At 43.1% G+C, this 21,151-nt stretch overlaps 1 long non-coding RNA gene and 1 pseudogene across 1 annotated transcript; one reads left to right on the top strand and one right to left on the bottom strand.

Annotated features, from left to right (window-relative positions):
* Positions 1–12,259: 12,259 nt before the first annotated feature.
* On the bottom strand, positions 12,260–20,539 carry LOC125532620 (annotated as a pseudogene).
* On the top strand, positions 15,408–16,033 carry LOC125544249. Its single transcript, XR_007299363.1, has 2 exons — positions 15,408–15,560; positions 15,691–16,033. It is a non-coding gene; the product is annotated as an uncharacterized LOC125544249 (long non-coding RNA).
* Positions 20,540–21,151: the final 612 nt, after the last annotated feature.

Raw genomic sequence — 21,151 nt, 5'->3', positions numbered from 1 at the left:
AGAGAGTTTCGTGTTACAGTGACACCCCTTATTACATCAAAGGTATTACTCTCCTGGTACGAGTGTCCCTAATTTCTTAGCCCCCACGGCCACCCAAAAGCAAAGCTTTCTTAGTGTTGTAGAGGAGTACCGTTGGTGGCGCACACTTGTTAAGAAAGATGTGGGCATTGCTCTCATTCGAAATGGTTCATGATGTGAGCCTGGTGAGTGAGGCCATGGATTTTTCCACTATTGATAAATTAGTTGATATGAATATTACTTTGGATGCATCTAAGTGTTTATCGGTAATGTGAATATTACATATATATATATATATAAATTATTATTGTTATTATGATTATAGTAAGGGCCCCCGAGTTTTAGCTTCGCCCTGGGCCCCCAAATTCTCAGGACCGGCCCTGAGTATAGGGAGCCAAGGGACAGGGAGCAAGGCATCGATGGCGAGGGAGGTGAATCGAGAGACAAATTGTTTGCTGCACATTGCTAGCGATTTGGATACAGAGAGAGGAGAGGCTACACGCCTACACTATGGTGCTGTGTGCGGCTGCTTTTCATTAGTATTATTTCAAGTTGCGGTGTTGCTACTGCTTGATGTCGCACCGAGAGAGAGAGAGAGAGAGAAAATATTGATGTTTTGGGTTGTGCTGCTGTTGCTTGTTCGGTGCCGACTGAAGCTGCTGCTGCTCTACATGCAGCACTGATCATACTTACGAAAGTATTAGAGATAACATATATGCATTATTCTAGGGTTTAAAAAAATATGCATTAGGAAACCGTGGAGAAGTTCAAGGCCACTCTCTGCTACCTCCGAGAAAAACCCTAAACCGGATGATCGGATGACGACGGCGCTCTGGTGTTGTTCCTCCCTTGGGGGCATCATTCTTAGAGGTACACACATGATCGAGAGACCAGAGGACAGATTCTTTGATGAAGTGGTGCTTCATCCTACACACTGATGGCGACGGATCTTGACGGCGTGGCGCAGTGCAGATTCGGAGTTCGCTATGGGAGGATGGACTCGCGCAGGAGGACGACGCTGTCGGGCGTCGTGGTAGCGTCGATGGCACAGAGCCCTTGCACGGTACATGCAACAGTGCAGCTCTGAAGATGGATTGGTGGCAGTTGGCTGCAGTGGCCTCATACCCGACAGGCGTCCTGGTTGAGGAGTGCGCCGGACTGGTAGGTGCCCCATACCCGGCAGGCGTCCTGGTTGGGACCTCAGATCTTAGATGTTTAGGTTTGGTTGTGATGTCTGTTCGGTATTAGACTCAGACTATCTGCGCCCCTTCATCAATTGGATAGGTGTAGCGATAGTTGTTGCTTAGACGGTGGCTTTAGTCTTGCTGTTATATGGCTTTGTAAGGTCTTGTGAGAATAATTAATAAAGTGGCCGTATGCATCACCCAGATGCAGAGGCCGGGGTAATCTTCCTTTTCTAAAAAGGGTTTTAAAAAATATAGCTGAAAAGTAGAGGGAGAAGATGTTTGGGGCTCACCTGGACTTGCTCCCAATCTCAATCTTCATTTTTCTGAACGAGTATATTGTGCACAAAGTATTTTGTTGTTGTAATATATATTTTACTGCCACTTGCTACAATTAATCTTAGGATCTTTAGTAAGTGTTTTTTGAGTCATAAGGATCATCCCACTTTGTAAAAATTGACCGGGCTCACAAAAATAAGTAATTTTGCACTTGGAAAGAAGTTTATTTTTTGAGGGAAACCAAGGTAGTTTGTTTCCGTCAAAATCCAATAATAAAATTTTGGTCAATTTTTGCTGATAAGATATTTTTCTGTTTTTCTATTTTGTATCTGCTGAAAACTTAATAGCTTAGTTCCACATACATATCCGCTTGCTACAATTAATCTTGGGAACCTTAGTAAGTGTTTTTTGAGTCAAGAAGATCACCCCACTTTGTAAATATTGATGGGGCTCACAAAAATTAAGTAATTTTGCACTTTGAAAGAAGATTATTTTTTCAGGGAAACCAAGGTAGTTTGTTTCCATCAAAATCTAATGATAAAATTTTGATCAATTTTTTCTGATATTATATTTTTGTATTTTTGCATTTGGTGAAAACTTTACAGCTCAGTACCAATACATATCAAATTGTATTATCTATTACTCCCTCCGTCAAAAAATACTTATCATCAAAATGGATAAAAAGAGATGCATCGAACTACAATACATCTAGATACATCCCCTTTTATCCATTTTGATGACAAGTATTTCCGGACGGAGGGAGTATCTTTTAAGCATTAGTGTCGCATCTTGACAGTCCCATGGTTGCCCAACAGTTTTACACCAAAGGGAAGATAAGGTGAGGCGGAAGTATAAAACTATGAGCTACAACTGAGTAGTGCACCATGATTGGTAATCTCTCGAATAGCACATTAAAATTTGAATTTACATGGTAATTTTTGCAAAACATGCACATGCTATTTTGGCTATATTAATTGCACATTTATTATCATTGTCTCCCGTTGCAACGCACAGACATATGTGCTAGTTTAGACACAATTGGTGATGGACATGATAACATGCAGCTATCCCACGTCAACATGCACTTATGCATGTAAAAAGAGCGACATCAACATGCTACCATCAATCGAAAAAGACAAGCCAGAACATGCAACCATTACACTTCTTATATTTCACAAATATTTTACATTTATACATCAATCAAATACATGTTTCAACCTGATCAAAATATATATCAAACTATTTCCGCAACAACATGCGAGATATTATCTAGTTGTTATAAATTATGGCATTCGGCATAGTTGCATCTTTGTTAACTGGTAGAGTTTAGAGAGATAGAGAGGCCATCATGTGGAACTGTAAGCCACAGATGATGACCCAGAGGCAAATACAAAGCGCCATGGGTTAATCTATGTGCTTTAGAATGCAAACCCCTATTCTCATGTGCAAAGAACACCTCATAGAAAGACTTTCCTTGTTTTTTGATCTCCAGTATGACCCGTCTGCAAGATACTCCCCTTCCCCCATCCCCTTGCCCAAACTGGCTTTCGGGTTCTTCACCATTGCAAGACAACCTCTAGCTACCATGTTTACGTAGTATGAGATTTGTCACAAGAGGCACGGCCTCTCGGCATGCCAAGGCTTCTAGCATTACCCTCAGTAGTGCTTGATATGCAGGCTATTTGACTCGAACTTGTTATGAAAAGCTTGAGGTATTTAGCGCCCTCGCGTAGGGGACCTCCATCTTTCTGAACGTGTTTGTGGAGACTATTAAGTCCACTCCATGCGCCAAGATCAAGCCCAACCTTTGGCATGTCAAGCATGGATACAATGGATGCATTAATGCACCTTGGAGATTTTAGTTCCTCAACCACTACGGTACACTTAAAGGAAGAAAATAAAGAGGCAAACATGTGAAGTTCAATGAAGGCGATTAAGTCCGCAACAAGATGGAGCCCGACTTGTGTTTGGAAAGACTACATACATTGGATGCGCTAGTGTGCCTTAGAGATGTTATTTTGTCGATGACTATGACTGTACTTGAAAGAAGAAAATTAAAGAAGTAGACACGAGAAGTTTGGTGAAGCAATGAAGTCTACACTTACATGCTGACTATAAATAACTAGTTCCCTCATGCAGCAGAAGCAATGCTCGAAACAACAATAAAGGTGTGTCATCGTGAGACAACCGTGTAGAGTATGAATAAGTCTATGGAGAGAGCGAAAATTACCAACACGCATAAGTGGCACTGGTAGTTGATTGGGGGATATATTTCAGAAATGGGATGCATTGGAAATTTGAGCTAGAGGTCAATGCTTGGGACTAGTCATGATTGATTGCGGCGACAGGTCAAGCTTTGGCAGGATGGCGGAGTTCATCTCTGCGGTGGGTAGGCAGAGCTTCGGCTTAGCAGACGAACAAGGTGAACTTTATTGAGGCTGTGGGCAAATCGTCTCGTCTACTAGCTACATCATTGACATGTTTACGCTATTGTTTGCTCTAACAGATATGCATGCCGCTGTCGGGATTCCAACCACACATCGTCTACTTGAGACGCCCCAGGAAGGCACAGAGGCAGAATGCCGACCAAAACAAGTCCTACATTCACAGACACGGCGAGTAGTTAGCCAGATGAACCAAAGTACTATATAAGATGCTAAATGTGTCATCTTACTCTTGGCACAAGCAGCAACAAAGCAGGTGCTTGTATACAATGTGCATCAGAGTCAACCCATGGGGTGTGAACATGTAGAATACAACGATGTCGCCACATACACATTACAAATACAAACATATCACCCGCATGTGCATGCTTGGTTGCACAAACATTGACTGGATCGACCAGTATTATTCAGTGGGATGTACTTCTCCTCAAACATTTACCGGAGACGTCACGTGTGTTCTGGCTACTTATGTTGGTTTCTGATCTCTAGATCAGACCACCCAGGATCAACAACGTACGTGTATGTGCTAATCTAGCACACAGGCTAGCAGATGGATTAATGAACAGTAACTACAGCCGTTACGTGCAACTCGCCGGTACGTCTGTACGTATAGTAATCGCTTTCTGTGGCTAGCTTAGATCGAATCAACTTCAGATCTCGGCGGAACCTCAAACGAAAAACACTGAATTGATTTGATGGCCAGAGGTGCCTGTCGCACCTGTTGATTTTCTTTCTATTGATCTTGCGATATTACAACTTGGGGTCCTAGCCAAACTAAGCCTATAGGTATCCTATATGCGGGGACTGCCTCGAGGCCCTTACCGGACAAGGACTACTAAGCCGTGTTTAACTCTAACAACTTACGCACACCCTCCTCAATGGCAGGAGGAACGGTTGCTGCGAAGAGCTACTGGACAGGGACCTTTCAGCTACTAAAATGTTTTAAGAGTTCACGTTTAAGTTCTGTCTACACGTTGATTTGCAACGAAGATAAACTTTACCATGAGAAATCGCCTAGAGAGAGAAATTAATGGAGATGTAGTATTCTCTATGTAGTATTTTCAGTTGTAATCTCGATCATTCAGGCCGAGCACTGAAATAGAGGCGGACCCGAGATCTAGCCTTCGTTTTCAAAGCATGTACTCTATCCATTTGGGTTTGTAAGGCGGAAACGAGTTTATCATTCATTTTCCATTAATGATAAAATTACTCTAGCAATCATGTCCAATTCTACTGAACAGGATGAGGAATTTCACATACCCGTATCTATTCAAGCATGTACACCATTTTGTATCACTCATTCAAAATCGTCCTTCTGAAGGACATGATAAGTGGAGCTACAGCTGCAATTCTCAAGGGATATGTACTAAGGGATTTGTTGATCTAAAAATATCGAAAAGGGTTTATCAATCCCCTCCTACGAATACTAAGTACTAAAATAATGTGGATGAATAAAATTTTCCCGATTTTGGGTCTTACTCCTCAGTGAGAATTTTTTTTTAAGAACGAATGTCCGGATAGCCCAAAATGTCGATAGTTAGCTCTAGGTCTTTCGGTCGAAAACAACGTCGATGAACGCGTGTAGGTGCACTATTACACGGTCAGGATTGAAATTGCTCTCGTATTTTTGTTTTTCCACTCAAACTCAAGGGAGAAACTTTGCTTCTTATCTTTTCTTTAAAATATTGACGATCAAATGATATTTCTATTCTAATTCTGCCGCTTCTTCTCCCTCAGAATCAAGGTTTTCTTCCTAGCACTTCTGCTCAAGCAAATGCCTTTGTTGGCCATAGAGTCAAAAAGGGCAATTAGACTGCCTCAATAATTGGATAGACAGTAATCTTTAAGATCTCTATTTTCTATTATTCTTTTGGTGTATATATTCTAATTATTAATAAAAAATTACACTACAAATTTTCCTATTGTGTTTGACTAAAAAAACAATGACCCAATGAGCATTTTTTTTCCTTCGACATGTTCTAGGCTTTCTCTCCATGTCCAATATGAAGCTGCCACCGTGAGCACTCAACGCGCAGGATTTTCTAGCGGCAAAGTTTGTACTAGCTGTCAGGTGGGGTCTACCACCAGAAAAAAAACTAAGTAACCACATATCACTATTCCTAGGGAGCTTAGAGATTGAAGGTTAGGAAAAGCATGCCATCCATGGGCTGTAACTACTAATTCTTTTGCTGTCAAGGTTTTTGTGTAGTTGTTATTTGAGGCCTTCACCAACTGGATTTTACAGTTCACGAGACTTTCACGAGGTTGAAGGGTGAATACCATATGTATGTGTAGGAACGACATGTTTATATGGCTGTTGTTTTGACAACTTAACCAACTAGATTTTACACATGGATTTTAGTGGTTTGAATGGTGAATGTCAAGTATATGTCTTGGAACTTCTAAGACCCGTATTATGGCACCAGCAGCGCTAATTTATGTGCTTTAGGATTCAGAGTGCTATTCTAATGTGAAAAGAACACATCATAGAAAGACTTTCCTCATTTGTTGATCTTCAACATGATCTTTCTGCAATATACTCACCCCCTCCCCCCACCCAATGTCGCTTTCGGGTTCTTCACCATTGCTAGACAACCCCTAGCCACCATGGTTACATAGCATGAGATCTGTCACAAAGAGGCATGGCCTCTTGGCATGCCAAGGTTTCTAGGATTACCCTCATAGTGCTTGATATGCAGGCTATTTGACTCGGACTTGTTATGAAAAGCTTGAGGTATTTCACGCCCTCGCGAAGGGAACGTCCAACTTTCTGAACGTGTTAGTGGCCATAATGTTACTGAAATTTAGTGGTTGACTAGAACTGTATTGAACTCATTTTCGCGCAGCTTTACTTAGATCATGAATGGCTTTAGATCCCTCTCCTAGCCAGTGCTTAGGAAGTCACCTCAAGGGATCCATACCCCATCGACGTGCCATTCGTTGTTCAGTGAAGATTATTAAGTCTGATCCATGCACCAAGATTGAGCCCAACCTTTGGCATGTCAAGCATGGATACAATGGATGCATTAATGCACCTTGGAGATTTATTTCCTCGACCACTACAGTACACCTAAAGGAAGAAAATAAAGAGGCAAACATGCGAAGTTCAGTGAAGGCAATTAAGTCCGCAACAAGGCAGAGCCCAACTTGTGTATGGTAAGACTACATACATTGGATGCGCTAGTGTGCCTTAGAGATGTTATTTTGTCGATGGCTAGGACTGCAATTGAAAGAAGAAAACTAAAGAAGCAGACACGAGAAGTTTGGTGAAGGAATGAGGTCTACACATACATGCTTACTATAAATAACTAGTTTCCTCATGCAGCAGAAGCAATGCTCGAAACAACAATAGAGGTGTGTCATTGTGAGACAACCGTGTAGAATATGAATAAGTCTATGGAGAAAGCGAAATTTACCAACCCGCATAAGTGGCACTCGTAGTTCAATGGGGGTATATTTCAGAAATGGGATGATGCATTGGAAATTTGAGCTAGAGGTCAAAGCTTGGGACTCGTCATGATTCATTGCGGCGACAGGTCGAGCTTTGACAGGATGGCGGAGTTCGTCTCTGCGGTTGGTAGGCAGAGCTTTGGCCTAGCAGACGAACAAGGCGAGCGTTATTGAGGCTGTGGGCAAATCATCTCGTCTACCAGCTACATCATCGACATGTTTACGCCATTGTTTGCTCTAACAAATATCCAAGCTGGTATCGGCCTTCCAGCCACACATCGTCTAGTGGAGACTCTCTAGGAAGGTGCGACACAGGCAGAATGCCGACCAAAACAAGTCCTACAGTCATCATTAGGGCGAGTAGTTTGCGAAATGAACCGAAGTACTATGATGCTAAATTTGTTGTCTCACTTTTGCCACAAGCAACAACAAAGCAGGTGCTTGTATACTATGCAATGCAATACATCGGAGTCAACTCATGGGATGTGAGCATGCCGAGTACAATTATGTCGCACATACTGTATATTCTAGATTTTGAATATTTGATACGTATTACATACACATTGCATATACAAACATATCACCCGCTTGTTCATGCTTGGTTGCACAAACATTCAGTGGGATGTACGTCTCGTCAAGTGACTCGTCCATGCACGATTTTGGAGACGTCACGTCTGTTCTGGCTACTTAAGCACACCCTCTTCAACGGCAGGAGGGACGGTTGCTGCGAAGAGTTCACGTCTAAATTCTGTCTACATGTTGATTTGCAATGAAGACAAACTTTACCGTGAACAATGGCCTAGAGGGAGAAACTAATGATGGAGGTGTAGTATATGTAGTATTTTCAGTTATAATCTAGATCGTTGAGGCCGACCACTGAAATAGAGGCCGACACGAGAACGAGATCTAGCCTTCCTGTTCAAAGCATGAACAATTCCACTAAACTGGATGAGGAATTTCACATACCCCTATCTATTCAAGCATGTATATGATTTGCATCACTTCAAGAGGCGCTCATTCAAAATCGTCCCTCTGAGGAACATGCTCCCTATAGATCCGATCTAGGGCTTCGAACCGCCGCTGCCTCTTTCCTCGCCGCCGCTGGTGCTCCATGGGGCAAAGCCCAGGTAGGGGATGATGGCGATGGCGGGGCCTTCCTCCACCGTGGCTCTGGGATGCAGTTGTTGTGGAGATCCGTGTGGGTGTCATGGATGTGTGCGTCGTCCGGCGTCAGTGTCGCATCGGTAAGAGCCACTCTACCGTCGATGGGTGTGTTGGAGGACGTCGCCCATGGGCGTGCTGGATGACGGAGGAGGTTGATCCTATGGTCTAGCCGGGGATGTGCACGAATTTGTTAGCAAAAGCTTGGTTCAACCTCGGCCAGAACCGTGCCTTCGTTGGTTGACCTCAGAACGGACATCGCTTTCTAGGTCATGGTTGGAGAGCGAGCAAGTGGAGGGGAAAGTGATGGATAGTAGATAGGTTCGAACTAGTGGTATCGTGCTTGTCTCTTGGCGTAGAGCTGGGGATGAAGAAGGCGCTCGACGACACGAAGCAGGAGCCGGAGCTCTCAAACGCGTCCTCCTCTACCACAAGGCGCGAGGTTGAATACGGGGTTGTCCCTAGGTGGGTTACACTACACAGTGGTGGGCTGCTAGGTAAGTTTTCTTCTCTCTCTTTTATTTCCACCATCTCATATTTATTTGAGTCTATTTTGATTTTATTTTAGATCAAAACTTTGCAAAACCGTCTAAAAAATTTAACACCGATGGAGTACCTGGCCAGCCCATGCACACGCTTGAGTGTCCTCCACACCGTATTGAAGGATGTGGTTTAGTCCCACGTAGCTGCGCGAGAGGCTTGCCGACCATCTTAAATAGCAGCGTTGTTCAGATGCAGTAAACTACTTGAATTATAATAGGGCCATCAATGCTTGCTTTCTGAAGGAGGTGAATTGATTCTTGATCATCTCTTGCAAAGTAAGAATAGATGGCCTTACTATAATAAAAGTACTTTTTTACAAGTCACATAATTTTCAGAATTTATATGACCAAACTAGAGGATACTGCCATTATTTTCCATTTTTCATGTGCTAGATTAACCTCATTTAAAAAAACAAAGAAAGTGTCCAAATTAGGCACAACTATGGGTGTTAACTGTTTCCATAGGAATTATAATTGTTTTTGAAAAAAAACCAATTTTTTTCCATTTTTCAAGTGCCAGAAATGACTTTTTTGTGAAGTGCTTGAAATAAGTTCAAAAATTGGGCCTTTCCATTTTTTATCTGAAATAGACCACATTGTCAGCCCACTGACGAAGTTTCATGAATTTTAGAGTATTACTGCTATATTTCATTGATTTACTGGATTTTCCGTGAATTATTAGAACTTGCTCAAATTTGAACTGCAAGTGTGATGTAGTTTGATCCTGAAAATTGACAAGTATCTTTTTATGCTATAATGTTGGTGGTGCATGTGCAGATGTGCTTGAGACAACCAAATTTGAAAGTCTAAACATTTGGTATGAATGGTCAACATTGCAAGTGTGACCCCCCTTTTAGAAAAAATGAAAGAAAATGAAAAAACCCTCTAAAATTGAAATCCTTGTGCATGAAGCCCTCTCGTGTCAACTAGTAAGTAATAATATCACAAACTTGCAATACAGCAAATTAGAAAAGAATCTTTACAAAATGGCCTATCTAGTATATATGAATTTTCATGGATTTCAAGGCATATGCCCATGGCCACGTCCATGGCATTGTCCATGATAACATGTTCGTATTTGGCACAACTATGGGTGTTACCATTGTGAATAATGTTGCCATAGGAATTATATATTTCTGAATAAAAACTAGAATTTTCATTTTCCAAGTGTCAGAAATGACTTTTTTGTGAAGGAAGTGCCTGAAATAAGTTTGGAAATTGGGCCATTCCATTTTTCATCCAAAGAACCACATTGCCAGCCCACTGACCAAGTTTAATGAATTTCAGAGAATTATTGCTATATTTCATAGATTTACAAGATTTCCAGTTAATCAGAACTTGCTCAAATTTGATGGTCCTGAAAATAGAAAAACAATTTATGCTCTTATGTTGGTGGTGCATGCACTTGGGACAACCAAACTATTTGATATGAATGGTCAACATTGCAAGTTTGGCCCCATTTGGAAAGATCAAAGAAAATGAAAAATGCCTAAAAAATTGAAATCCTTGTGCATGAAGCACTCTTGTGTGAACTAGTAAGTGAAAAAAATCATAAACTTGCAATACCACAAGTTTAAAATAAAAACCTTCACAAAATGGTCAACATTGCAAGTTTGACCCTGTTTTAAGTATGATTTGTAGAAATAGATGAGCTGAAATAGACATAACAGGATAAATTATGTACACATTGATTACACAGAGAAAGCATACTTCAGTGTTGTATGACTTCAACTTGTAGTACCCCCTTCGACCCTTTTTACTCTGCGTATTAGATTTGTGTCAAGTCAAACCATGCAATGTTTGACCAAATTTATATTAAAATATATCAACATCTACAATATTAGATATATATATTCTATGAAACTACATTTCGTAATAAATCTAACAATGTTGATTCTTTTTCTACAAATTTGGTCAAAATAGAGATACTTTGACTTCAGACAAAATTTATATGCTAACTAAAAAGGATTGGAGGGATAAGCAATAATAGAAACTCTAAAACACTTAAGCTTCGGTAGCCCCCCCCCCCCCCCCCCAAACACAGGAATGGCTCAGATTAGCCCATACATTTTCATAAGAAAGGGCAATGGTCATATTTAAGAAACTATTCGCCCGCCGTATACGTATACGTTGTACACCTGCGAGCTAGGCCGGCCCATCTATCTTTTCTTTCTGATTTTAACCTGCGAAAAACACTATGAGCATGGCAGGATTCAATCCAGCGACTTGCTGGTTCAGAGGCAGACGCAATAGCCAACCAGCCAATGTCAGTTCATATGATTACATGCCTCTTCATCACTATTTTCTTCTTTCCTCTTTCCTCCTTTCTTTTTTCTTTTTTCTTTTTTCCTTTTTTCTCTTTTCTTGTTCCTTTCTTTCTCGTTTTTTCAAACAGTTTTGTTCGGTTTTTATTTTCCTTTTTTCCTTTCATTTTTCTTTTCCTTTTTTTTTCAGTGTGCAATCCTTTTTCAATTTCGATTTTTTTAAATCAATGAACTTTTTCATAAATTGTAAATATTGTTACAAAATTGGTGAACTATTTTATAATTCATGAAATTTTCCAATATCGATGAACTTTTTTCAAAATTGGTGAACTTGTTTTTCAAAATTGATGATATTTTTAAAAAAAATTAATGATTTTTTCAAAGTTGATGTTTTTTTTCAAAATCAACGGATTTTTCCAAAAATCGAGTATGTTTTCCCAAAATCGTTGAACTTTTTTCAAATCCTTGAATTTTTTTCCAAAATTCGTGAATTTTTTCTCAATTCATGGACGCTGATGAGTTAGAACGGAGCTAGGAGTGCTTAAATTCTGAGAAACTATCCCTCTTATATCAGCGGGCACGATATCCCATTGAGCATCGCTGCCCTGAGGTGCCTGTTAGGCCAGCCCAAGCGTTCGCGGTTTTGGGAAAAAAGCATTGATTTATAAAAAAATGTTCACAAATTTGAAAACAGTAACCACTAGAAATGGGACATAGCTTATGACGAGTGCAAATGATGATTTAAGTATAATCCAGGTTGACTTGATCAAAGGCAAAACCTCTCCTGTCATTACTCATTAGTAAGACACGTGAAAACTCTATTCACATGCTTCTTGACTTTGAATTTAAAGAAAAACAGACACACCAAACAAGATGTGTTAACAAAAGCAAAAATAAAAGGCGAGCAGAATAACATTTCAACCTGCAGGCCACAAGGTGTACATTTGTAACACAATAGAGAAGGGAAGATAAGAGAACTAAATGAAGAAAAGGAAACTGAAAGGTACCTTCATCAGGATAGCTCGAACAAGCATAAGATATATCCTTGTGCTCAAGGCTATCTAGCTGTTGTTGGAGACACCGATGAATTGGCGTCATATTAACAGATGGGCACACCTGCAAAAATATATTTATAGCTGGGCAGTATTGAGTGATGAGAGGTGCTGAATAATTCCTGAGACTACCTGGTACAGATACCAGATGTTTGCATCTCTCAAGATGTAGTTTTTCCAGTAACGGCAGGTCTCGCAAGCAATACAGGGACTCTAGACCATCGCAACAGCACATACAAAAAGTTAGGAGTCCATCCAACTGGGCTGCCATGAAACGAAGCTTCTTACAACCATCTATTACTAAAGCCTCCAGACATGGCAAATGATTAATTCTGGGTGAAGGTCACTGCTCTGGCAAACTTCTTGATGCAAGATCACTGCAGTGTTCCGATGGTGTTGCTGTACCGAAGTGTTGTACGCTCTCCAACTCTCTATCATCCTGCCCCAGTATGGACCGAAGAAGGTCACACCACCTAATTTCAATACCCATGAGAGAAGGACGAGAACGAAAAGCTCTATCAAGCTTCCACATTGATATATCTTTAGATCTTCCAGGCTTGGTAGGAGTTGATCCCTCCCTTGAGTATCCTTTCACCTTGGTAGGGCCTACTATAGCTTGCTGCAACTATACATGTATTAACTATTCAATGATACCAAGCTTCGAAACTCTTCAGGCCAGTAGATGAGCGTATCACAACCGCCGATCGCTAATTCCTCGAGCTGACCAAACTGTTTCCAGATCCCTACTGTTGGCTGCAATGGACTTGAGCGGAACAAAAAGATGCAATCCAAAGATAGTAGTGTCGAAAGGAATACTTCAAGATCCCGATCAAGCTCCAGTTCTGGTGTTGCTTCTGTATCACTGACAGACAACCACAAGTCAGACAAGCAACACATGTGCCTGGATTCAAATATTGATAAGGAAAGTTGAGCCTTATATTCCTCAATGTCGATAATTTTAAGTTTTCGTGCTTTAGGCAGAGTTGTTAGCTCTGGGAAGTTCTTCAAGTGAACTCTCTCAAGAAGAGGAAATGTTAATTCTTCTCCTTCTATTGCCACCCATCTCTCGATATCTCCAATTTTTATAACCTGAGGTGTTTTAATGGTGGCAATGCTGCAGATGAACTGTGACTGCACATGCTCTTATCAAAACAAGAACTTTGAGAGCCTTAAATTGACCGAATTTGGGAAACTTGCCACACATTGTACAACCATCTGGGTCGAGCTCAGGCCAATGCCCCAGAAAAGTAAGATCTGTCACCCATGTTGGTAAATTGGTACCTTTGTAGAGTATGAGTGTATTCTTAACAACCCCAATGCTACCTGAGGTTTAGGAGCATCAAGGACATCCCACTGCTGGTTCAGTTTGTCTTTATTTGCACGACTGCACGCTTTAGCTTCTGTTTGAGTTACATATTATTGAAGACTAGATAGTTCTAATTCACCACCATGGTTTAAGCCATGTATTTCTCCAATAGTACTGAAACCAAGGCTAGAACCCACCACAAAATATGTTAATGTCTGCAGAGAAGTGACTTTCCCGAGTTATGGAGGTATGCACTCTAGTGATCTACAACCATTAGTATAGAGTTGACGAAGATTTGTCATATACTTCATATCCTTAGGAAGTCAACCAAGACTCTCACAATTAGAAAGGTTAATGGTCTGTAGATTATATAGTATATGCTCATTTCCCTGGGAAGCTCTTTGACCCACGTGTTTTATGAGAGATTGCGATACCTCAAGTGCTGTAAGTGCCTTGGTTCAAGTGGAAGTTTGCACAATGAAAGGAGTGGAAGTGGGTTCATATGAATGTACTTCGACAAGTGTGGTGTTGACCCAACAGTGTGTTTATCTGCATACAACAGCGTCTGGAGAAATGTAGAGTTCTTTTTCTAGATAATCATACAAAAGAGCTCCGATATGGCGATAGACGAGAACAAGGGCCTTGTAGGGCCTCATGACAACAAGTAATTTTGATCATGCATATCAATTATAGTACGACAACTTTAACCATTACACATGAGACAGTGTCATGCATAAGATCATGTATCTTGCATACTGCTCTAGAACGGACCCCCCCCCCCCCAAAGAATTTTTAGCTCGTTAAAATTTTCTCTGTCTACCTTTTCAAGATTGTCACCTTCCACCAATGGTATATAATCATGTGCCATCCATAGCTGGATTAAAATCTCCACATCAATCTGGTAATCTATGGGAAATACTGCTCAAATATCAAAGCATTGTTTCAAGTGTGATGGCAAGTCATCATAGCTGAGTTGGAGTATTGCCAAAGTTGTCGTCTTCTCATTGCCCGTGTTGCTTCTGGTTAGTATGTTCTTCCATTGTTTCATGCTAGTCTTATTACTCAACATAGATCCAAAGTCTTTGGCAGCCAAAGGGGGAGCCCCCACATCTATCCAGAATCTTTTCAACCATGTCACTTAGCTTAGTTTTCGTTTGGCTTTTGCAAATTGAATGCTCTTGTCTCAAATATTTCCTTTAGGAATATGTTATGTAGATTTATGAGATTAAGACTGCCATTAGTGCACATCTCCATAATTTGAGCCACTTGTACATTACGAGTGGTCGTCGGTATTGCAATTCCCTTGGCACCGTGCTTCGGGCAGGTCCTGAGTTTTTCTTACTTATCAACATCTTCATTCCATACATTATCCAACACAATAAGGTATCTCTTCCCACGGACTCAGCGATTCAGCTCCCGAGCTCAGATGCTCCCATAATCCTCGTCGTCCACCTGAGTCTTGGGATCTGAAAATTTTGGTCTGACAAGGCGCTGAGAAAATGGGGAAATCTGTCGTACAGCGGTTATACAGTAGAGAACAGTGGACCTTTCGTGGACCCAAACCGTATGGCCGTCTGAGCCCGCGCGCGCGCCGTCCTGATCCGTGGCACAGGACGTCGGCTTTTGTGCTGAGCCAAGGACTGGTAGGCGTTAGAGAACTTAACTGGGCCGTTGGGAATGCACGTGCGCACACATGAGCAGGGGTCCATCCCTATCCCCCACCGGATCCAGTCGCACCCCCACTCAGCCGTCTTTTGCCCGAATCCGAGTACTCTTTGGACCTGCGGCGGCTGCTTGAATCCCCGGCGTAGCAGTGATGGAAGATGCCGGCCTTGAATTCTTGCAGGATACCGTCGACCGGTAAGTGGATCTGTCTCCCGCATGAATCTGGTAATCTCCTTATTTTTGTTTTTTTATTTGACGGCATGCTTCGGCAAGATAACTGAATCGATGAATTGTCCACCCTCCATTGTTTGTTTTTTTCTTTCAGATTTCTCGTCCAGGAGGAGTTTGTCGACAGCCTTGAACACCCAGATCCAGTACCTCTTGCATTGTTAACGCCTGACGAAGTGAATCCAGCCGCCAGGAAGCCCGGAATGTTGCATCTGGATGCGGCAGCAAGTTGACGGTGGTGGCGCTGGTAGGCCGAGCTGTGGCGACCGACGGTAGCGGGAGATATCACCCACTGCGTCTGCGCAATCTATTGACAGGGTAACCCAGAAACACCTGGATGGACGAAGAGGATAATTGTTTTGTGTTGTTTACCGCTGTACGTTCATTGACATGCTCATCCTGGGGCTATATTAATTTATTTTTGGTCTCACTTGAATTAATGATGAAGCTAACTGAAAGCTTAGGCCTGTTACATATGCATATTGTTATATGATGATTAGGTGGCACAGCATTTTAAAATTTGTCTGATGTACATGTGAAAGGTTTCAGATGTAGTAACGGTTAGCTTTAAAAAATCAGGTTGGGTTAGTTTATGTGCTCAAGAGAAACTAATAATTTTCTTGTGGAGGAGGCATCAGGCATTACAAATCATTGAACATTAAGTTGTTTTCTTTTTTAGTTCTACCTCCTAGCTATGTAGAAAAGATATCATGTATTGCTGCTATTGAAATCTTGAAGTAATTGCTAAGTTGACCAAATATGCATTGGTACTAAATATGCACATAGATGTTCAGTAGCATTTCTGACTAAAATTGGATTTTGGTTCTCACCAAATCACTAGTTTTTGCTTTGAAATGATCATTCACATGGCAGGCCCAAAAGGTACTACTTGGTAAGCTCAGAAATTACAAGTCTCCAGGAGAAGCGCTCGGATTTAGGTGTTAAGCCAAAGAACCACAAGGTCAGGCCAGGTTGACCGAGTTAGGTTGAATATTCAGTATGTGCACACCTCTGCATATCATATTAGGTTGAATATTCACCACATCACTATCATGTTCTGGTTTGTACTTTCCGGCTACCATACCTGTGCATATCATTGCTTTTTTCATATTGCTACTTGGTGATGCTCAAATTTATTATATGTGCAATTTTCAGATCTAAATTGCTCTTAAGTAAGCCAGTTTCCAATAAAATGATTTATGAGAAAGATTTTGGCCCCCTCCCTCCGCGTCGCCCCCGCTCGGGCGACTCGGGCGGGATCTAAAACCCTAGCCGCCGGGGGTTCCCATCCGTCCTCCCTTCCCTCCGCCGCCTCCGAAGGACGCCGCCGGCTATAGCCCCGGGCTGATGGCGGTGGCGGGGGTCTTCCCTCTTGCCTGCGCCGTGCGGGCGGTGCGGAGCCCCGCGGCGTGGGTGGCACGGCCGATCTGGCCTGGCGGCGCGGCGGGCCTGCCTTCCGGCGGCGGCGTGGCGGCTGCCTCGGCCAAGGGCGGCGATGGTGGGGTGCGGCAGCTGGCCCTATCTCGGGCTGCGTGGCGGCGTTCGGCGGCGGCGGCCGGGTCTGCGGCGACACACCATCTGACCTCGGATCGGCGGTGGCGGCATGGAGGGCCTGGTGGTTGGGTTGGCACCATGCAGGTTGTGCCCTGCGGACAGATCTAATCTGGCTGGTGCGGCCTGCGCCCTGTGCGGCGGCTCAGATCAGCGGCGACCGTGCGCACAATACGTGATGGAGGTTCTTCGAGCGGATCCGGGTGAAAACCGTGTGCTCGGCTTGATGCCAAGACCGGCGTTGGTGGCACCATGTGGTGTCATTACCTTCTTGAAGGCATCGCCGTGGAGAAGTTCTAGACCTCTATCCGCTACCTTCGGGGGAAACCCTAGATCAGTTGATCGGATGACGGCGGCGCGTTGGTGTCGTTTCCTCCTTGGGGGCATCATTCTTGGAGGCGTACACGGGATCGAGGGACCAGCGGGCGCCTTTTTTGGTGGAGCGGTACTTCATCCTTCACATTGATGACGGCAGATCTCGGCGGCATGGTGCAGTGGAGACTCGGCGCCCGATGCGCGGTGATGGACTCGCGCAGGTGGAGGTAGTTGTCTGGCGTCAAGGTGGCGTCGATGACGGAGTGGCCTGACAAGGTAGAAGCCTCAATATCTGCTCTGAAGACGGACCTGTGGAAGATGGCGGCGACGACACATGTGAGTGCGTCAGACCAGTTTATGCCCCAAACCCGGTATGTGGCTCGGCTGGGGCTTCTGGCTTTTGATGATAGGCTTAGGTGAGTAGACCGGGTATGTGGCCCAGGTAGCACCCCTTCATCATATGGATAGGAGTAGTGCCATATGTTGCCAAGATGGCAGATTCAGGCATATTGTTGTAATACTTTGTAAGGTCCTCGAGAATAATCAATAAAGTGGTCGTATGCATCTCCCAGATGCAGAGGCCGGGGGTCATCCTCCTTTTCTAAAAAAATGAGAAAGATTTTGGCTGCCATAGATGTGCATATTATTTGTTTTCATCATTTTACCCGATGATGACCAAATTTACCTTGCAACTTCGGATCTGAATTGCAGTTCTAAAACTAAGCATGTTCTCTAAATAAGAATTGTGAGAATGACTATGCAACAGGAGAACCCCTGTTGGTTAAAAGGAATTATCCTTCTGTCTTGTGGCACATGTCTGCCGGCCTGAAAGCTGGTGAGCGGGGTTCCTTTCGCCAAGAAAAGGGAGGGGTTAGGATTTGAGGACCGCCTGGCAATTCTGCCTGGTGGTAGAATGGCAGGCAATGGGGAGGTTGATTTTGTGGGCACTAACGGTACTTGTCGTGAAGAGAGTGGTGGCCGGTCTGCAAGTGTGAATGCCCTACACGGTTTAGCTGCACCAGATAAGCAGAGAGAAGGTTCCTTACGAGAGGCTGAGCAAGCGAAAATGTTTCTGCAGCATTTGTCGGCGCCAAGGTCACAAGAGAACCACCTGCCTTTAACTGGGGATGACCCCAAGAAATGACAAAAACATGGCAAATGCAAGAACTGTGGGATGGAAGGACACCAACGGAACACATGCACACGGCCGCTTGTTATAGCTGAGAAAAATTTCATGCTTGATTCTGTAGATTGCAAAACTCTGTAAACTGAGGATTTTCTGGTGTGTTTCAGCGAGCATTTGCTCCACGCTTGTTCCTTTGATTCAATATAGTAGACATGTTGAATTAATGAGTGAACTTTGTTGTTGTAGATCAATAAATTGTTGGGGTTCACATTTCTGAAATCTTAAATTGTCCATGTTTGAAAGTTTTTGAGTGACATGCCTGATGTGGAGTTGAGTATTTCCTACTGTGGTCATCACACATGTAATTACTGGATCTAGCCATGGCATGCAGCTTGACATGACGCCAGTTTGTGCGTCTTGGCTTTCAAAATTTGAACCGGGTAAATGCAGTTTGTGCAGAGCTGGCTGGTGGACGCCACCCCGCTGCACTAGCTGGACTGCGAGCCATTCTTTTGATTCGGCATCCACTGGTAGAGTTTGGAAAAAAAATAGATCCCAGCTTCCCCTGCTCATGGCTCCATCTGTGTTTGAATCGGCTGCAAGTGGGACGACGGGAGACACTGACGGCGGTGGTCGGATGCAGAATGGAGACGGCTCAGCATAGTACAGGAAAACAACTGAGCCGTTTTCTTGGTTTCTATTCCGCCTTGACCAAACGGCTGCCTACACATTTAATGCACCTGCATGCCTAGTTTTTATTAATTCCCATACATCTACTCTACACAGATGAATACGCCACCAGGCACATATCCACATGAGAGCTGACGGGAGAGATTTCGGGAGCATTTGAGCCCGAGCTCAGAAACGAATATCTGTCTTCCCACTCCCTTTATTCTGAAGTTGCTGCAATGCCTTTTCATGATTAATCTTATTGGTCTAACAGATGTTACTTGCAACCTTAACAATGTCAAAATCATCAAACACCCACCAGCACCTCTGGAGATGGAAATACTCCTGGATTTCCGGGTCATTGTAGACAAGCCGAGCAAAGGTGTTCTCGCCCAACCCACCCAATCAAACAATGGAAGGGTGATGAGATCCCTGTCACTAGCTTGACCAATCAATATACTCACGATCTACTCTTCTCTTCTTATCTGGACATCCCGACAATGTCATTCTCGGAGTCGAGTAAGGTGGAATCTGTAATGCATGTGCCACTACTTAGATGCACTAGTGGATCTAGATTTGGACCAACAAGGGGGCAACATTATGAAGGGTTGTAGTTTTTTTGCAAAACACATTACAAATAGTTAATAAAGTACTTCATATACATATGAATGCACTAGTAAAAACGTTCTGGAAAGTGGGGGGGGGGGGGGCAATGCCCCCCATGACCGCCACACTAGAACCTCCCATGCTTAGATGGTGGTGCCTATTGCATCTGTTTGAATCCAAAGGTATTCACCCATATGACAAGGTCGTTAATGGTTTGCACAATTCTGCACAGTTTCTTGCCCATCCTGAAAGGAAATACGATGGGGTTGTGGGCAGGGAAGAGGCTTATGATATCAAAACCAAGCTTATTGTAACGCCCCTTCTTCTTGGCGTCATGCCGGAGTACCTTGTACTTGAGCTCATCGATCGTTCCCCTCATAGGGTACCTTCTTGAGGGCCTCGAGCCAGACACCAACTCCGCACCAGAAAGCTTCTTTCGCCAGTTCTTTGATGATGTGCAAGACTGCCGCCATATCAAGCTCCAGGATCTCATGGTGCTTCTCCATGCCATCCATCACCTTGTACTGGTCCACCAGGAAGCTGGTTGCCTTGTTCATCAACATGGATACCAACGACTTGACCACACGCTCCGTCATTGTTGTTCTCCTTTCACAACTCCTAACTTACGAGGAACACATAAGCCCTACACGGAAGAGAAAATGGTGCGAGATTGGCACTGATTCAAGGAAACTGGTGCTGATTTGCTGCGTCGGGAGGCCGTGTGCGGTAATGGAAACTTAGCGGCGACATGGAATAGAGATAAGAGGGGAACGGGATGGCAGCGGAGCCTTGACCGGCGACGGCAGCTGCCTGCCGTTATCAGACGACAAGCCTTGGTTTGAGACATCTAGTTAATTACAACATGATGTATCATGAATAATTAAACCGTATATGAGAATCATACCGAAGAAGCCATTTTAGGTCTTATTAATCAAAATTTGTTTTTATGATGATCGGTGTCGGTTATGAACTGATATTTCCACAATCATTTGGATTTAGATATTTTGTTCATTTATGCACATGGTCGGTGCATCGCCTATTTTTTTGGTGGTTGTCCCAAGATGGAAATTAACAAGATCTAAGAAGTTTGTGGCTGTATCAAGAATGTTGTTTCTTTTTTCTTTCTTTAAGCCAACACTATTCATGCTAGCTAGCTTAAATGTACGTGTGTAGCAAAATATTTTGACGAGAAAAGAAACTTGTGAAGGAGAAAAAAGCGTCACTGTCAGGCAATAGAGAGAGAAGTGCTGGGGGGACATTATTGTTTTTCTTCGAAACCCCAAAACACTAT

This window comes from Triticum urartu, chromosome 1 (genome assembly GCF_003073215.2).
Source record: "Triticum urartu cultivar G1812 chromosome 1, Tu2.1, whole genome shotgun sequence".
In the NCBI taxonomy this organism is placed as follows: domain Eukaryota; kingdom Viridiplantae; phylum Streptophyta; class Magnoliopsida; order Poales; family Poaceae; genus Triticum; species Triticum urartu.
Note: the sequence above shows the minus strand (reverse complement) of the source record. Positions and strands in the feature narration are given on the sequence as shown.